Source organism: Drosophila sechellia, unplaced genomic scaffold (genome assembly GCF_004382195.2).
Source record: "Drosophila sechellia strain sech25 unplaced genomic scaffold, ASM438219v1 U_45, whole genome shotgun sequence".
NCBI lineage: Eukaryota > Metazoa > Arthropoda > Insecta > Diptera > Drosophilidae > Drosophila > Drosophila sechellia.
In genome coordinates this window covers 17,771-33,865 of record NW_022611319.1, presented here as the reverse complement: position 1 = coordinate 33,865, position 16,095 = coordinate 17,771, and the positions used below count along the sequence as shown (strand labels likewise).

Genomic DNA, 16,095 nt, shown 5'->3' with positions numbered 1-16,095 from the left:
AGTGTAAACGACCGGAATTACGACAGAGGGTTCAAAAACTACTATAGGTAGGCAGTGGTTGCCGACCTCTCATATTGTTCAAAACTTATGTATTCATATGAATTTGGCAATTATATGAGTAAATTAAATAATAAACATATAAAAATTAATATTTATTATATGTATAAAAAAAAAAATAATCATATTATATATGAATAATGGAAAAAAAATGAAATGTTCCTATAATCTCTTAATATATAAGAGAATAGACCGTATGTTGGGTGGCAAACGGAATTGAAAATACCCGCTTTGAGGACAGCGGGTTCAAAAACTACTATAGGTAGGCAGTGGTTGCCGACCTCCCGCATTATTCGAAATATTTATTTCGGATTATGTTTATATTGGTTACATAAAATAAAGTATATTATTATCCGTACAAATTTGTTTCTCAGTTCTATAGAACACGGGACTTGGCTCCGCGGATAATAGGAATATACGCTTTTTAGATAATATCGTTGAAACAAAAGTCAAGTTTCTATTATATATAGAATAACAAATCGTTTCCATATATTATCGTTAATTTTTGGAGGCAGGCAAATATTAATTTATTACCTGCCGTATAGTTGGATTATTATATCGTTACGGTATAATACAAATATGGATTCTTATGAAAGAAATATAAAATTATATATTAAATGTGGAAATATTATCATATGCGCTTGGTTTTATGTTATATATTACCAGAGAGATATATGAAAAGAGATAAATTTTAAATTTATCTTCAAAATGCAAATGATTTAACTTAATATTTATATTGGTTAAACAAAAATTGTACATGTGTGGATACAATAATTATGTATGTTGGAAATAAAATGATATTTTATAATGAAATATGTATATATAAAAAGATAAAATTATAGAAACATATATATTACAATAATTATATGAAATTCTTGTTATATTGGTAAAACAAGTATAAATTAAAAATGAAAATATGGATTACGAATGCTATATAAAAATGGCCGTAATCGAATAGATTTTTTACTTATATTTATATATTTAAAATTTTACCCAAAGGCGAAATATTGAATTTTATTCAATATAATAAAAATCATGGAATTATATAAAGTGAAAAATCTATATATCTATTATATTGCTTATTTCGATTCAAAAAATATGAATGGAATATGAAGGAAAAACATTATTCTGGTTGATCCTGCCAGTAGTTATATGCTTGTCTCAAAGATTAAGCCATGCATGTCTAAGTACACACGAATTAAAAGTGAAACCGCAAAAGGCTCATTATATCAGTTATGGTTCCTTAGATCGTTAACAGTTACTTGGATAACTGTGGTAATTCTAGAGCTAATACATGCAATTAAAACATGAACCTTATGGGACATGTGCTTTTATTAGGCTAAAACCAAGCGATCGCAAGATCGTTATATTGGTTGAACTCTAGATAACATGCAGATCGTATGGTCTTGTACCGACGACAGATCTTTCAAATGTCTGCCCTATCAACTTTTGATGGTAGTATCTAGGACTACCATGGTTGCAACGGGTAACGGGGAATCAGGGTTCGATTCCGGAGAGGGAGCCTGAGAAACGGCTACCACATCTAAGGAAGGCAGCAGGCGCGTAAATTACCCACTCCCAGCTCGGGGAGGTAGTGACGAAAAATAACAATACAGGACTCATATCCGAGGCCCTGTAATTGGAATGAGTACACTTTAAATCCTTTAACAAGGACCAATTGGAGGGCAAGTCTGGTGCCAGCAGCCGCGGTAATTCCAGCTCCAATAGCGTATATTAAAGTTGTTGCGGTTAAAACGTTCGTAGTTGAACTTGTGCTTCATACGGGTAGTACAACTTACAATTGTGGTTAGTACTATACCTTTATGTATGTAAGCGTATTACCGGTGGAGTTCTTATATGTGATTAAATACTTGTATTTTTCATATCAGTCGCGATCGAACACTCGACGAGTGCAGACGTGCCTGCGGATCGACAGCAAATTGTTAGCAAATTGTTAGCAAATTGTTCACAGTTGTAAGTCCCGTTACTTGTGCCCAGCCACTTCGCGTCGCGTGATCTTGTCGCGCGTTTTGATTGGCCCAGCCAACGTACCTAACGGTAGTTCGCACTAACACCATCGCACACCCGAGTGTGCGTGTTATCAGCGCAAAAAACCCAGTGCTCGAAGCAGCGGTATAATTGCAAAGCAGCAGCCACGTGCTGCCTGGCTCACCGGCTTACGGTGCCCAGCTTCCCCCCCCCCCCCCTCCTCACTCCTTATCAACTTTGGAGAAGATGGACTGGCAGGCCCCCCGCGCACCCACAAGCTTGGAACAACACCACGCAAAAAGGCTCTGAGAACACGCAAGAGCAGCTCCAGCAGCGAGGGAAGCACCTCGCATACAGAGCCGGGCGAGATAAAGCGAAAACCGGCAAAGAAAGCACAGGGAGAGGAGCTGGAAGATAAGCCAAGCACTAGCGCAGCTCTGCGCAAGAAGCTCGCCAACAACGCCTTCGCTTTACTCTCGACCGAAGAAGACGAGTACGACCAAGAGAGCTCTGATGACGAACCCGGACCTAAAGACGATTCCAAGCCCAAGACCCCCGAGAAACCAAAGCCCACCCCGAAGACCATCAAGCCACCTCCGATTTTTATCCCCGATGTGACCAACATCTCGGCACTCGTCAAGATGATCACGACTCTTGTAGGCCCGAAGAACAATTTTACCTACAAGACCGTGAATGGCAACAACGTACGTGTCATGATGCCGGACAAAGAGTCCTATACAGCTCTGCGTCTCCAACTTGTGGCCCAAAACAAGAGGCATCGGACTTTCCAGCCGAAAGATGAACGTGCATACAAGGTTGTCATCAAAGGACTCCACCACTCCACCGATCGTGAGGAAATCATTGAAGACCTTCGCAGACAAGGGCACGCTGTTAGAGATCTGCACAATCCCATTGGCAGAAGAACTAAAGAACCGCTGGGAATATTCTTCGCCAACCTGGAGCCTTCCAGCAACAACAAAGACGTCTACCAAGTCAAGCGGATCTGCAGGTCGGTAGTAACCATTGAACCGCCGCAGAAGTTCAACGACGTGCCTCAATGCTTCAGGTGCCAAGGATTCGGTCATACACAGCGTTACTGCTTCCTGGAATACCGATGTGTAAAGTGTGGAGGCCCTCACGAATCGAGGGCATGTGAGAAGAGGGAGGACGACAAAGCGTGCTGCTTCCACTGCCAGGCGGACCATCCTGCGTCTTTCAAGGGATGCCCTGCATACAAAAGGGCCAAAGCACTCGCTGCTCCGAAAACAAGGCCCGTCGCTAATGCTAACAAGGCGCCGCCCGTGGCATCACCAAACGTCACCTCTGGCAGGAGCTACCGAGACGCCCTCAACGGAGTGCACGCAGCACCGCAGAATCCCACAACCCCAGTCCAAACCCAAACAGAAACCCCACACTCCGGTCAGATAGAAGCGATGTTCGCTCGCATGGAAGGAATGATGGAAAGGATGATGGAGCGCATGTTCACCCAGATGACACAGCTGGTGGCCACCATTCTCAACAGCAAGTCATGCAACTAAAGCTCCACCTAGTCGTCTGGAATGCGAACGGCCTGCAGAACAGCAAGGCCATAGTCGAGCACCATCTGAAGACCCACCAGATCGATATCCTACTCGTAGCCGAAACCCACTTCTCCCCCAGATCCCACTTTAATATCAGCGGATATGACCTCATCCATGCAGACCATCCTTCTGGCAGAGCACGCGGTGGAGCAGCCATCCTCATCAGGAGCGGTATTCAATACCTAGAGCTGCCCGCGTTTCAGCAAGACTGGGCACAATGTCCTGTCATCAGGATTGTCAGCCCGCAAGGAGATTTAGACATTGGAGCGGTCTACTTTCCCCCCAGATACCGCATAACAGCATCTCACCTCAGTGAGTTCTTCGAGCATTTTGGGCCCCGCTTCATAGCAGCTGGAGATTATAACGCCAAACATTCTTGGTGGGGATCGCGCGCCAACAACCCCAAAGGGAAAACTCTGTTTGGGTACCTGCAACGCCACCGACTGGACTGCCACTCCACTGGCGAGCCCACTCACTGGCCAACGAATCCCCTCAAGACTCCAGACCTACTGGACTTTGCTGTGTCGAAAGGCATAGGGCATGCGAAGATCAGCTGCACAACAAATGCTGATCTCCTGTCAGACCACTGTGCAATAAACGTGCTAATCAACACGCCAGTCCTCAGGAAAACCCCGCTCAGAAGGCTCACTGGAAAATATACCGACGCCGCCAAGTTCGCGTCCTGGATGCTCTCCACCGTCAATCCGAACCCCATCCTCAACACACCCAGGAACATTGATGAAGCTATCGGGAATCTCACCAGGCAGATGCAAAACGCTGCGGAATTCGCAAGCCCACCGCCACCAAAGACTGCGAGAACACCTAGCAGGGACCTCCACCTCTGGTCCCCGGAAATTGCGGCACTCGTGACTGAGAAGAGGCGTCTCAGGAGAGTTTGGTTCTTGACGCGCAATCCAAGAGACAAAACAGCGCTCAATCACGCCACAAAGGAGTTGAAGGACAAGATCTCCAGCCTACGCCAGGACTCCTTCCTCAGATTCCTCGAGGAACTCTCTCCCGGGGACCCAGACCACAATCTGTGGAACGTCACCCGCCACATTAAACGACCAGCCAAAAAGGTTTCCGCAGTGCGCAAAGCAGATGGATCCTGGTGCCTTTCGGATGCTGAAAGAGCAGAAGCTTTCGCCGAACACCTTTACAACGCCTTCTCTCCGTTCGACTGCTGCACTGCCGAAGAACATGCTGAAACAGCCCGGTTTCTCAATAGCCCAAGCTCTCCCGGTCCCCCGTTGGAACCAGTCGACCCTGAGGAAGTTGCGCAGGAGATTGCTCTACTGAAGAACAACAAATCTCCAGGCCTGGATCGTATAGATGCGGCGGCCCTAAAAATGCTCCCATCCCGCTGCACACAAATGCTGGCCAGCATTTACAACAGCTGCTTCCGGCTAGGGTACTTCCCGGAAGAGTGGAAAAGAGCAGAGGTTATTGTCCTCCTCAAGCCTGGTAAGCCTGAAGCCATCTCGCTCCTATCGTCCGATTAGTTTGCTGGCAATCCTCTCCAAAATACTCGAAAGAGTATTTTTGCGCAGAGTATTGCCAGTACTGGATGAGGCTGGTTTGATCCCCGATCACCAGTTTGGCTTCAGGCGCTCCCACGGAACACCAGAGCAATGCCACCGGCTAGTCGAACGGATCCTCGAGGCATTCGAGCAAAAGAAATACTGCTGCGCTGTAATGCTCGACGTGAAGCAGGCATTCGACAGAGTTTGGCATCCTGGACTCCTCCATAAACTCAAATCCTACCTCCCAAGCCCCCATTTTACCCTCCTCAAATCCTACACTGAGGGAAGAGCATTCCAAGTCAGATGCGGAAGTGCAATAAGCCTACCCAGACTGATCAGAGCTGGAGTTCCGCAAGGCAGTGTGCTCGGACCAATACTGTACACCCTTTACACCGCAGACCTTCCCATAATCCCCTCCAGGAACCTAACTATAGCGACTTATGCAGATGACACGGCTTTCCTCGCCTCCTCATCCGACCACGAGAAGCCTCCGAAACAATCCAAAGGCAAATGGACGCGCTACATCCCTGGCTCAGCAGGTGGAACATCGTAGTGAACGCGGAAAAATCTACCCAAACAACATTTGCACTAAGGAGAGGAGACTGCCCACCGGTCACGCTAAACGGAGTCATCATTCCCAACGCACCCGCACCCAAGTACCTAGGACTTACCCTGGACCGCAGGCTCACTTGGCGTCCCCACATCGTCAGCAAACGCATACAGGCCGATGCGCGTCTGAGGCAGATGCATTGGCTTATTGGGAGAGGGTCCAAGCTAAGGCAGAACCACAAAATCCTGGTGTACAAGGCAATTCTCAAGCCCATCTGGACCTACGGGATACAGCTATGGGGCACGGCAAGCCACACGAATCGCCTGCGTATACAGCGGTTCCAGAATAGGTGCTTGAGAATTGCCTGTAATGCGCATCCCTACCACGAGAATGTCGCCATACATAGGGAACTTGGAATCCCACAAGTCGCTGATGAAATCTCCAGGCTCAGCGAGAGATACCTGAAAAGGCTCGAAAACCACCCTAACCACCTCGCCACCAACCTGTTAGACAATAGCCAAACAAGCAGACGTCTCATGAGGAGACACCCTCTCGATCTTCCACAACAATAGACAACACATATAAAACCCGCCACAAATACATGTACAATAGTATCCTTAAGCTAATGTTCCCCCGCAAAACCATTTAATTATTGTCCACTAGGACAGATTTTAAATAAATAAACGCACGCTAAAAAAAAAAAAAAAAAAAAAAAAAATTTTTTCATATGTTCCTCCTTTTTAAAAACCTGCACTAGTGCTCTTAAACGAGTGTTATTGTGGGCCGGTACTATTACTTTGAACAAATTAGAGTGCTTAAAGCAGGCTTCAAATGCCTGAATATTCTGTGCATGGGATAATGAAATAAGACCTCTGTTCTGCTTTCATTGGTTTTCAGATCAAGAGGTAATGATTAATAGAAGCAGTTTGGGGGCATTAGTATTACGACGCGAGAGGTGAAATTCTTGGACCGTCGTAAGACTAACTTAAGCGAAAGCATTTGCCAAAGATGTTTTCATTAATCAAGAACGAAAGTTAGAGGTTCGAAGGCGATCAGATACCGCCCTAGTTCTAACCATAAACGATGCCAGCTAGCAATTGGGTGTAGCTACTTTTATGGCTCTCTCAGGTCGCTTCCGGGAAACCAAAGCTTTTGGGCTCCGGGGGAAGTATGGTTGCAAAGCTGAAACTTAAAGGAATTGACGGAAGGGCACCACCAGGAGTGGAGCCTGCGGCTTAATTTGACTCAACACGGGAAAACTTACCAGGTCCGAACATAAGTGTGTAAGACAGATTGATAGCTCTTTCTCGAATCTATGGGTGGTGGTGCATGGCCGTTCTTAGTTCGTGGAGTGATTTGTCTGGTTAATTCCGATAACGAACGAGACTCAAATATATTAAATAGATATCTTCAGGATTATGGTGCTGAAGCTTATGTAGCCTTCATTCATGGTGGCAGTAAAATGTTTATTGTGTTTGAATGTGTTTATGTAAGTGGAGCCGTACCTGTTGGTTTGTCCATTATAAGGGACCAAGCTTCTTAAATGGACAAATTGCGTCTAGCAATAATGAGATTGAGCAATAACAGGTCTGTGATGCCCTTAGATGTCCTGGGCTGCACGCGCGCTACAATGAAAGTATCAACGTGTATTTCCTAGACCGAGAGGTCCGGGTAAACCCGCTGAACCACTTTCATGCTTGGGATTGTGAACTGAAACTGTTCACATGAACTTGGAATTCCCAGTAAGTGTGAGTCATTAACTCGCATTGATTACGTCCCTGCCCTTTGTACACACCGCCCGTCGCTACTACCGATTGAATTATTTAGTGAGGTCTCCGGACGTGATCACTGTGACGCCTTGCGTGTTACGGTTGTTTCGCAAAAGTTGAACCGAACTTGATTATTTAGAGGAAGTAAAAGTCGTAAACAAGGTTTCCGTAGGTGAACCTGCGGAAGGATCATTATTGTATAATATCCTTATCGTTAATAAATATTGTTATAATACAAATAAATACAATTTACCAAAATAAAAATATTACAAAATGATTCCACGGAATCAAAAGTTAAAGTCAAAATAAAATGAAGATGGCTTTTATTTTATATGTGGGGCTTGGCAACCTCATAAAAGACTTTAACATTATTAATGTTGCTGTGCGTATTTGTGGCAGTACTTACTACACAACGGCGTTTCCTATAAAAACAAATTCTCGAAAATGGAAATCGAAGAAACTAAACTAAATTCGAAAGTAGAAGTCGAATTAAAATAAAATAATTTTGAATGTGTGGTAATCAAAATAAGTGTGTGTGTATAGGACCATAAATACACGCGTTGCGAATATGTATTGTTCATCTATGTTATGAGCATACGTTGGCTAATGCAACAACCTAAAATAACAATGTTTGTACCTGTCATCCATCAGGTTAATGTTTTATATAAATTTTGCAGTATGTGTCACCCAAAATAGCAAACCATAACCAGATTATTATGATACATAATGCTTATATGAAACTAAGACATTTCGCAACATTTATTTTAGGTATAAAATAAATTTATTGAAGGAATTGATATATGCCAGTAAAATGGTGTATTTTTAATTTCTTTCAATAAAAACAATATTGACATTATATAAAATTGAATTATAAAACTCTAAGCGGTGGATCACTCGGCTCATGGGTCGATGAAGAACGCAGCAAACTGTGCGTCATCGTGTGAACTGCAGGACACATGAACATCGACATTTTGAACGCATATCGCAGTCCATGCTGTTATGTACTTTAATTAATTTTATAGTGCTGCTTGGACTACATATGGTTGAGGGTTGTAAGACTATGCTAATTAAGTTGTTTATAAATTTTTTATAAGCATATGGTATATTATTGGATTAAATAATGATTTTATTCATAATATTAAAAAAGAAATGAAAAACATTATCTCACATTTGAATGTGAAAAACGAAGAGAAATATTTTCTTTTTCAATCAAATAATACTGAGAAATGTCTAGCATAAAAAATTGAAATATTTTTCATCTAGAATTGTCTCTTATTAATGATTCGGAAAAAGAAAAATCTTGGTTTTGTTATTATTCTTCGTTGGTTCGTTAAATGGATAAAAATGACTTTGCTTACAAGAACTATTGGAACTATTTATAACGAATTTAATTGATTGTTTTATCATTTATATATAAAGAATTTATGGCAAAATATGTTATATATACAACCTCAACTCATATGGGACTACCCCTGAATTTAAGCATATTAATTAGGGGAGGAAAAGAAACTAACAAGGATTTTCTTAGTAGCGGCGAGCGAAAAGAAAACAGTTCAGCACTAAGTCACTTTGTCTATATGGCAAATGTGAGATGCAGTGTATGGAGCGTCAATATTCTAGTATGAGAAATTAATGATTTAAGTCCTTCTTAAATGAGGCCATTTACCCATAGAGGGTGCCAGGCCGTATAACGTTAATGATTGCTAGATGATGTTTCCAAAGAGTCGTGTTGCTTGATAGTGCAGCACTAAGTGGGTGGTAAACTCCATCTAAAACTAAATATAACCATGAGACCGATAGTAAACAAGTACCGTGAGGGAAAGTTGAAAAGAACTCTGAATAGAGAGTTAAACAGTACGTGAAACTGCTTAGAGGTTAAGCCCGATGAACCTGAATATCCGTTATGGAAAATTCATCATTAAAATTGTAATATTTAAATAATATTATTAAGAATAATGTGCATTTTTTCCATATAAGGACATTGTAATCTATTAGCATATCCAAATTTATCATAAAATATAACTTATAGTTTATTCCAATTAAATTGCTTGCATTTTAACACAGAATAAATGTTATTAATTTGATAAAGTGCTGATAGATTTATATTATTACAGAGCGTTAATTTTTCGGAATTATATAATGGCATAATTATCATTGATTTTTGTGTTTATTATATGCTCTTGTATGATTAACAATGCGAAAGATTCAGGATACCTTCGGGACCCGTCTTGAAACACGGACCAAGGAGTCTAACATATGTGCAAGTTATTGGGATGTAAACCTAATAGCGTAATTAACTTGACTAATAATGGGATTAGTTTTTTAGCTATTTATAGCTAATTACACAATCCGGGGCGTTCTATATAGTTATGTATAATGTATATTTATATTATTTATGCCTCTAACTGGAACGTACTTGAGCATATATGCTGTGACCGAAAGATGGTGAACTATACTTGATCAGGTTGAAGTCAGGGGAAACCCTGATGGAAGACCGAAACAGTTCTGACGTGCAAATCGATTGTCAGAATTGAGTATAGGGGCGAAAGACCAATCGAACCATCTAGTAGCTGGTTCCTTCCGAAGTTTCCTCAGGATAGCTGGTGCATTTTAATATTATATAAAATAATCTTATCTGGTAAAGCGAATGATTAGAGGCCTTAGGGTCGAAACGATCTTAACCTATTCTCAAACTTTAAATGGGTAAGAACTTAACTTTCTTGATATGAAGTTCAAGGTTATGATATAATGTGCCCAGTGGGCCACTTTTGGTAAGCAGAACTGGCGCTGTGGGATGAACCAAACGTAATGTTACGGTGCCCAAATTAACAACTCATGCAGATACCATGAAAGGCGTTGGTTGCTTAAAACAGCAGGACGGTGATCATGGAAGTCGAAATCCGCTAAGGAGTGTGTAACAACTCACCTGCCGAAGCAACTAGCCCTTAAAATGGATGGCGCTTAAGTTGTATACCTATACATTACCGCTAAAGTAGATGATTTATATTACTTGTGATATAAATTTTGAAACTTTAGTGAGTAGGAAGGTACAATGGTATGCGTAGAAGTGTTTGGCGTAAGCCTGCATGGAGCTGCCATTGGTACAGATCTTGGTGGTAGTAGCAATAATCGAATGAGACCTTGGAGGACTGAAGTGGAGAAGGGTTTCGTGTGAACAGTGGTTGATCACGAGTTAGTCGGTCCTAAGTTCAAGGCGAAAGCCGAAAATTTTCAAGTAAAACAAAAATGCCTAACTATATAAACAAAGCGAATATAATACACTTGAATAATTTTGAACGAAAGGGAATACGGTTCCAATTCCGTAACCTGTTGAGTATCCGTTTGTTATTAAATATGGGCCTCGTGCTCATCCTGGCAACAGGAACGACCATAAAGAAGCCGTCGAGAGATATCGGAAGAGTTTTCTTTTCTGTTTTATAGCCGTACTACCATGGAAGTCTTTCGCAGAGAGATATGGTAGATGGGCTAGAAGAGCATGACATATACTGTTGTGTCGATATTTTCTCCTCGGACCTTGAAAATTTATGGTGGGGACACGCAAACTTCTAACAGGCCGTACCAATATCCGCAGCTGGTCTCCAAGGTGAAGAGTCTCTAGTCGATAGAATAATGTAGGTAAGGGAAGTCGGCAAATTAGATCCGTAACTTCGGGATAAGGATTGGCTCTGAGATTGAGATAGTCGGGCTTGATTGGGAAACAATAACATGGTTTATGTGCTCGTTCTGGGTAAATAGAGTTTCTAGCATTTATGTTAGTTACTTGTTCCCCGGATAGTTTAGTTACGTAGCCAATTGTGGAACTTTCTTGCTAAAATTTTTAAGAATACTATTTGGGTTAAACCAATTAGTTCTTATCAATTATAACGATTATCAATTAACAATCAATTCAGAACTGGCACGGACTTGGGGAATCCGACTGTCTAATTAAAACAAAGCATTGTGATGGCCCTAGCGGGTGTTGACAAATGTGATTTCTGCCCAGTGCTCTGAATGTCAAGTGAAGAAATTCAAGTAAGCGCGGGTCAACGGGGGAGTAACTATGACTCTCTAAGGTAGCCAAATGCCTCGTCATCTAATTAGTGACGCGCATGAATGGATTAACGAGATTCCTACTGTCCCTATCTCTATCTAGCGAAACCACAGCCAAGGGAACGGGCTTGGAATAATTAGCGGGGAAAGGACCTTTGAGCTTGACTCTAATCTGGCAGTGTAAGGAGACATAAGAGGTTAGAATAAGTGGGAGATATTAGACCTCGGTTTGGTATCGTCAATGAAATACCACTACTCTTATTGTTTCCTTACTTACTTGATTAAATGGAACGTGTATCATTTCCTAGCCATTATACGGATATATTATTATATCTTATGGTATTGGGTTTTATGCAAGCTTCTTGATCAAAGTATCACGAGTTTGTTATATATCGCAAACAAATTCTTTAATAAAACGATGCATTTATGTATTTTTGATTTGAAAATTTGGTATAATCCAATTACTCAGGTATGATCCAATTCAAGGAATTGCAGGTAGGGAGTTTGACTGGGGCGGTACATCTCTCAAATAATAACGGAGGTGTCCCAAGGCCAGCTAGTGCGGAGAAACCACCATAGAGCAAAGGGCAAATGCTGACTTGATCTCGTGTTAGTACACACAGGACAGCAAAGCTCGGCTATGATCCTTTTGGTTAAAGAGTTTTTAACAGTGTCGAGTTACCATAGGGATAACTGGCTTGTGGCGGCCAAGCGTTCATAGCGACGTCGCTTTTTGATCCTTCGATGTCGGCTCTTCCTATCATTGGAAGCAAAATTCACCAGCGTTGGATTGTTCACTCCATGCAAGGGAACGTGAGCTGGGTTTAGACCGTCGTGAGACAGGTTAGTTTTACCCTACTTGACAAAACGTTGTTGCGACAGCATTCTGCGTAGTCGAGAGGAAACGCAGGTACGGACCAATGGCACAATACTTGTTTCGAGCGAACAGTGGTATGACGCTACGTCCGTTGGATTATGCCTGAACGCCTCTAAGGTCGTATCCGTGCTGGACTGCAATGATAATAAGGGCAATTTGCATTGTATGGCTTCTAAACATTTAAAGTTTATAATTTATTTTATAAACGACAATGGATGTGATGCCAATGTAATTTGTAACATAGTAATTAGGAGGATTTCGATCACCTGATGCCCCGCGCTAGTTACATATAAAAGCATTATTTAATACAATGAAAGCCTAGAATCAATTGTAAACGACTTTTGTAACAGGCAAGGTGTTGTAAGTGGTTAGCAGCTGCCATACTGCGATCACTGAAGCTTATCCTTTGCTTGATGATTCGATAAATAAATGATTTTTTCCTGTAGCCAAACACCTCGTCATCATCAATTTAGTGACGCATATGATATTGTCCCTATCATATAATTAATATAAAGACTTTAATGGATTGTGTCAAGTTGCCAAACACCTCGTCATCAATTTAGTGACGCATATGATATTGTCCCTATCATATAATTAATATAAAGACTTTAATGAATTGTGTCAAGTTGCCAAACACCTCGTCATCAATTTAGTGACGCATATGATATTGTCCCTATCATATAATTTTTGATATAAAGACTTTAAAGAATTGTATCAAGTTGCCAAACACCTCGTCATCAATTTAGTGACGCATATGATATTGTCCCTATCATATAATTAATATACAGACTTTAATGAATTGTGTCAAGTTGCCAAACACCTCGTCATCAATTTAGTGACGCATATGATATTGTCCTTATCATATAATTTTTGATATAAAGACTTTAAAGAATTGAATCAAGTTGCCAAACACCTCGTCATCAATTTAGTGACGCATATGATATTGTCCCTATCATATAATTAATATAAAGACTTTAATGGATTGTGTCAAGTTGCCAAACACCTCGTCATCAATTTAGTGACGCATATGATATTGTCCCTATCATATAATTAATATAAAGACTTTAATGAATTGTGTCAAGTTGCCAAACACCTCGTCATCAATTTAGTGACGCATATGATATTGTCCTTATCATATAATTTTTGATATAAAGACTTTAAAGAATTGTATCAAGTTGCCAAACACCTCGTCATCAATTTAGTGACGCATATGATATTGTCCTATCATATAATTAATATAAAGACTTTAATGGATTGTGTCAAGTTGCCAAACACCTCGTCATCAATTTAGTGACGCATATGATATTGTCCTTATCATATAATTTTTGATATAAAGACTTTAAAGAATTGTATCAAGTTGCCAAACACCTCGTCATCAATTTAGTGACGCATATGATATTGTCCCTATCATATAATTAATATACAGACTTTAATGAATTGTGTCAAGTTGCCAAACACCTGTCATCAATTTAGTGACGCATATGAATTGTTTGTTATATAATCGCAAACAAATTCTTTAATAAAACGATGCATTTATGTATTTTTGATTTGAAAATTTGGTATAACTCCAATTACTCAGGTATGATCCAATTCAAGGACATTGCCAGGTAGGGAGTTTGACTGGGGCGGTACATCTCTCAAATAATAACGGAGGTGTCCCAAGGCCAGCTCAGTGCGGACAGAAACCACACATAGAGCAAAAGGGCAAATGCTGACTTGATCTCGGTGTTCAGTACACACAGGGACAGCAAAAGCTCGGCCTATCGATCCTTTTGGTTTAAAGAGTTTTTAACAAGAGGTGTCAGAAAAGTTACCATAGGGATAACTGGCTTGTGGCGGCCAAGCGTTCATAGCGACGTCGCTTTTTGATCCTTCGATGTCGGCTCTTCCTATCATTGTGAAGCAAAATTCACCAAGCGTTGGATTGTTCACCCATGCAAGGGAACGTGAGCTGGGTTTAGACCGTCGTGAGACAGGTTAGTTTTACCCTACTAATGACAAAACGTTGTTGCGACAGCATTCCTGCGTAGTACGAGAGGAACCGCAGGTACGGACCAATGGCACAATACTTGTTCGAGCGAACAGTGGTATGACGCTACGTCCGTTGGATTATGCCTGAACGCCTCTAAGGTCGTATCCGTGCTGGACTGCAATGATAAATAAGGGGCAATTTGCATTGTATGGCTTCTAAACCATTTAAAGTTTATAATTTATTTATAAACGACAATGGATGTGATGCCAATGTAATTTGTAACATAGTAAATTAGGAGGATCTTCGATCACCTGATGCCGCGCTAGTTACATATAAAGCATTATTTAATACAATGACAAAGCCTAGAATCAATTGTAAACGACTTTTGTAACAGGCAAGGTGTTGTAAGTGGTTGAGCAGCTGCCATACTGCGATCCACTGAAGCTTATCCTTTGCTTGATGATTCGATAAATAAATGATTTTTTCCTGTAGCCAAACACCTCGTCATCAATTTAGTGACGCATATGATATTGTCCCTATCATATAATTAATATAAAGACTTTAATGGATTGTGTCAAGTTGCCAAACACCTCGTCATCAATTTAGTGACGCATATGATATTGTCCCTATCATATAATTAATATAAAGACTTTAATGAATTGTGTCAAGTTGCCAAACACCTCGTCATCAATTTAGTGACGCATATGATATTGTCCCTATCATATAATTTTTGATATAAAGACTTTAAAGAATTGTATCAAGTTGCCAAACACCTCGTCATCAATTTAGTGACGCATATGATATTGTCCCTATCATATAATTAATATACAGACTTTAATGAATTGTGTCAAGTTGCCAAACACCTCGTCATCAATTTAGTGACGCATATGATATTGTCCTTATCATATAATTTTTGATATAAAGACTTTAAAGAATTGAATCAAGTTGCCAAACACCTCGTCATCAATTTAGTGACGCATATGATATTGTCCCTATCATATAATTAATATAAAGACTTTAATGGATTGTGTCAAGTTGCCAAACACCTCGTCATCAATTTAGTGACGCATATGATATTGTCCTTATATATAATTTTTGATATAAAGACTTTAAAGAATTGTATCAAGTTGCCAAACACCTCGTCATCAATTATAGTATGATTTGTCTATATATATTATAACTTAATGGATTTGTCAAGTTGCAAACACTGTATAATATGACGATATGATATTGTCTTTTTTTTTGATTAAGACTTTAATTGTTCAGTTCACATGTCATATTTAGTTTTTTTTTTTTTTTTTTTTTCTTTAGCGTGCGTTTATTTATTTAAATCTGTCCTAGTGGACATAATTAAATGGTTTTGCGGGGGAACATTAGCTTAAGGGATACTATTGTACATGTATTTGTGGCGGGTTTTATATGTGTTGTCTATTGTTGTGGAAGATCGAGAGGGTGTCTCCTCATGAGACGTCTGCTTGTTTGGCTATTGTCTAACAGGTTGGTGGCGAGGTGGTTAGGGTGGTTTTCGAGCCTTTTCAGGTATCTCTCGCTGAGCCTGGAGATTTCATCAGCGACTTGTGGGATTCCAAGTTCCCTATGTATGGCGACATTCTCGTGGTAGGGATGCGCATTACAGGCAATTCTCAAGCACCTATTCTGGAACCGCTGTATACGCAGGCGATTCGTGTGGCTTGCCGTGCCCCATAGCTGTATCCCGTAGGTCCAGAT

General features: G+C 40.7%; 1 non-coding gene and 1 pseudogene across 1 annotated transcript; both read left to right on the top strand.

Moving 5' to 3' along the window:
* Positions 1-8,342: 8,342 nt before the first annotated feature.
* Positions 8,343-8,521, top strand: LOC116803297. Its single transcript, XR_004363534.1, has one exon. It is a non-coding gene; the product is annotated as a 5.8S ribosomal RNA (ribosomal RNA).
* Positions 8,522-8,914: 393 nt separating this feature from the next.
* Positions 8,915-12,548, top strand: LOC116803299 (annotated as a pseudogene).
* The last annotated feature ends 3,547 nt before the right edge of the window (positions 12,549-16,095 follow it).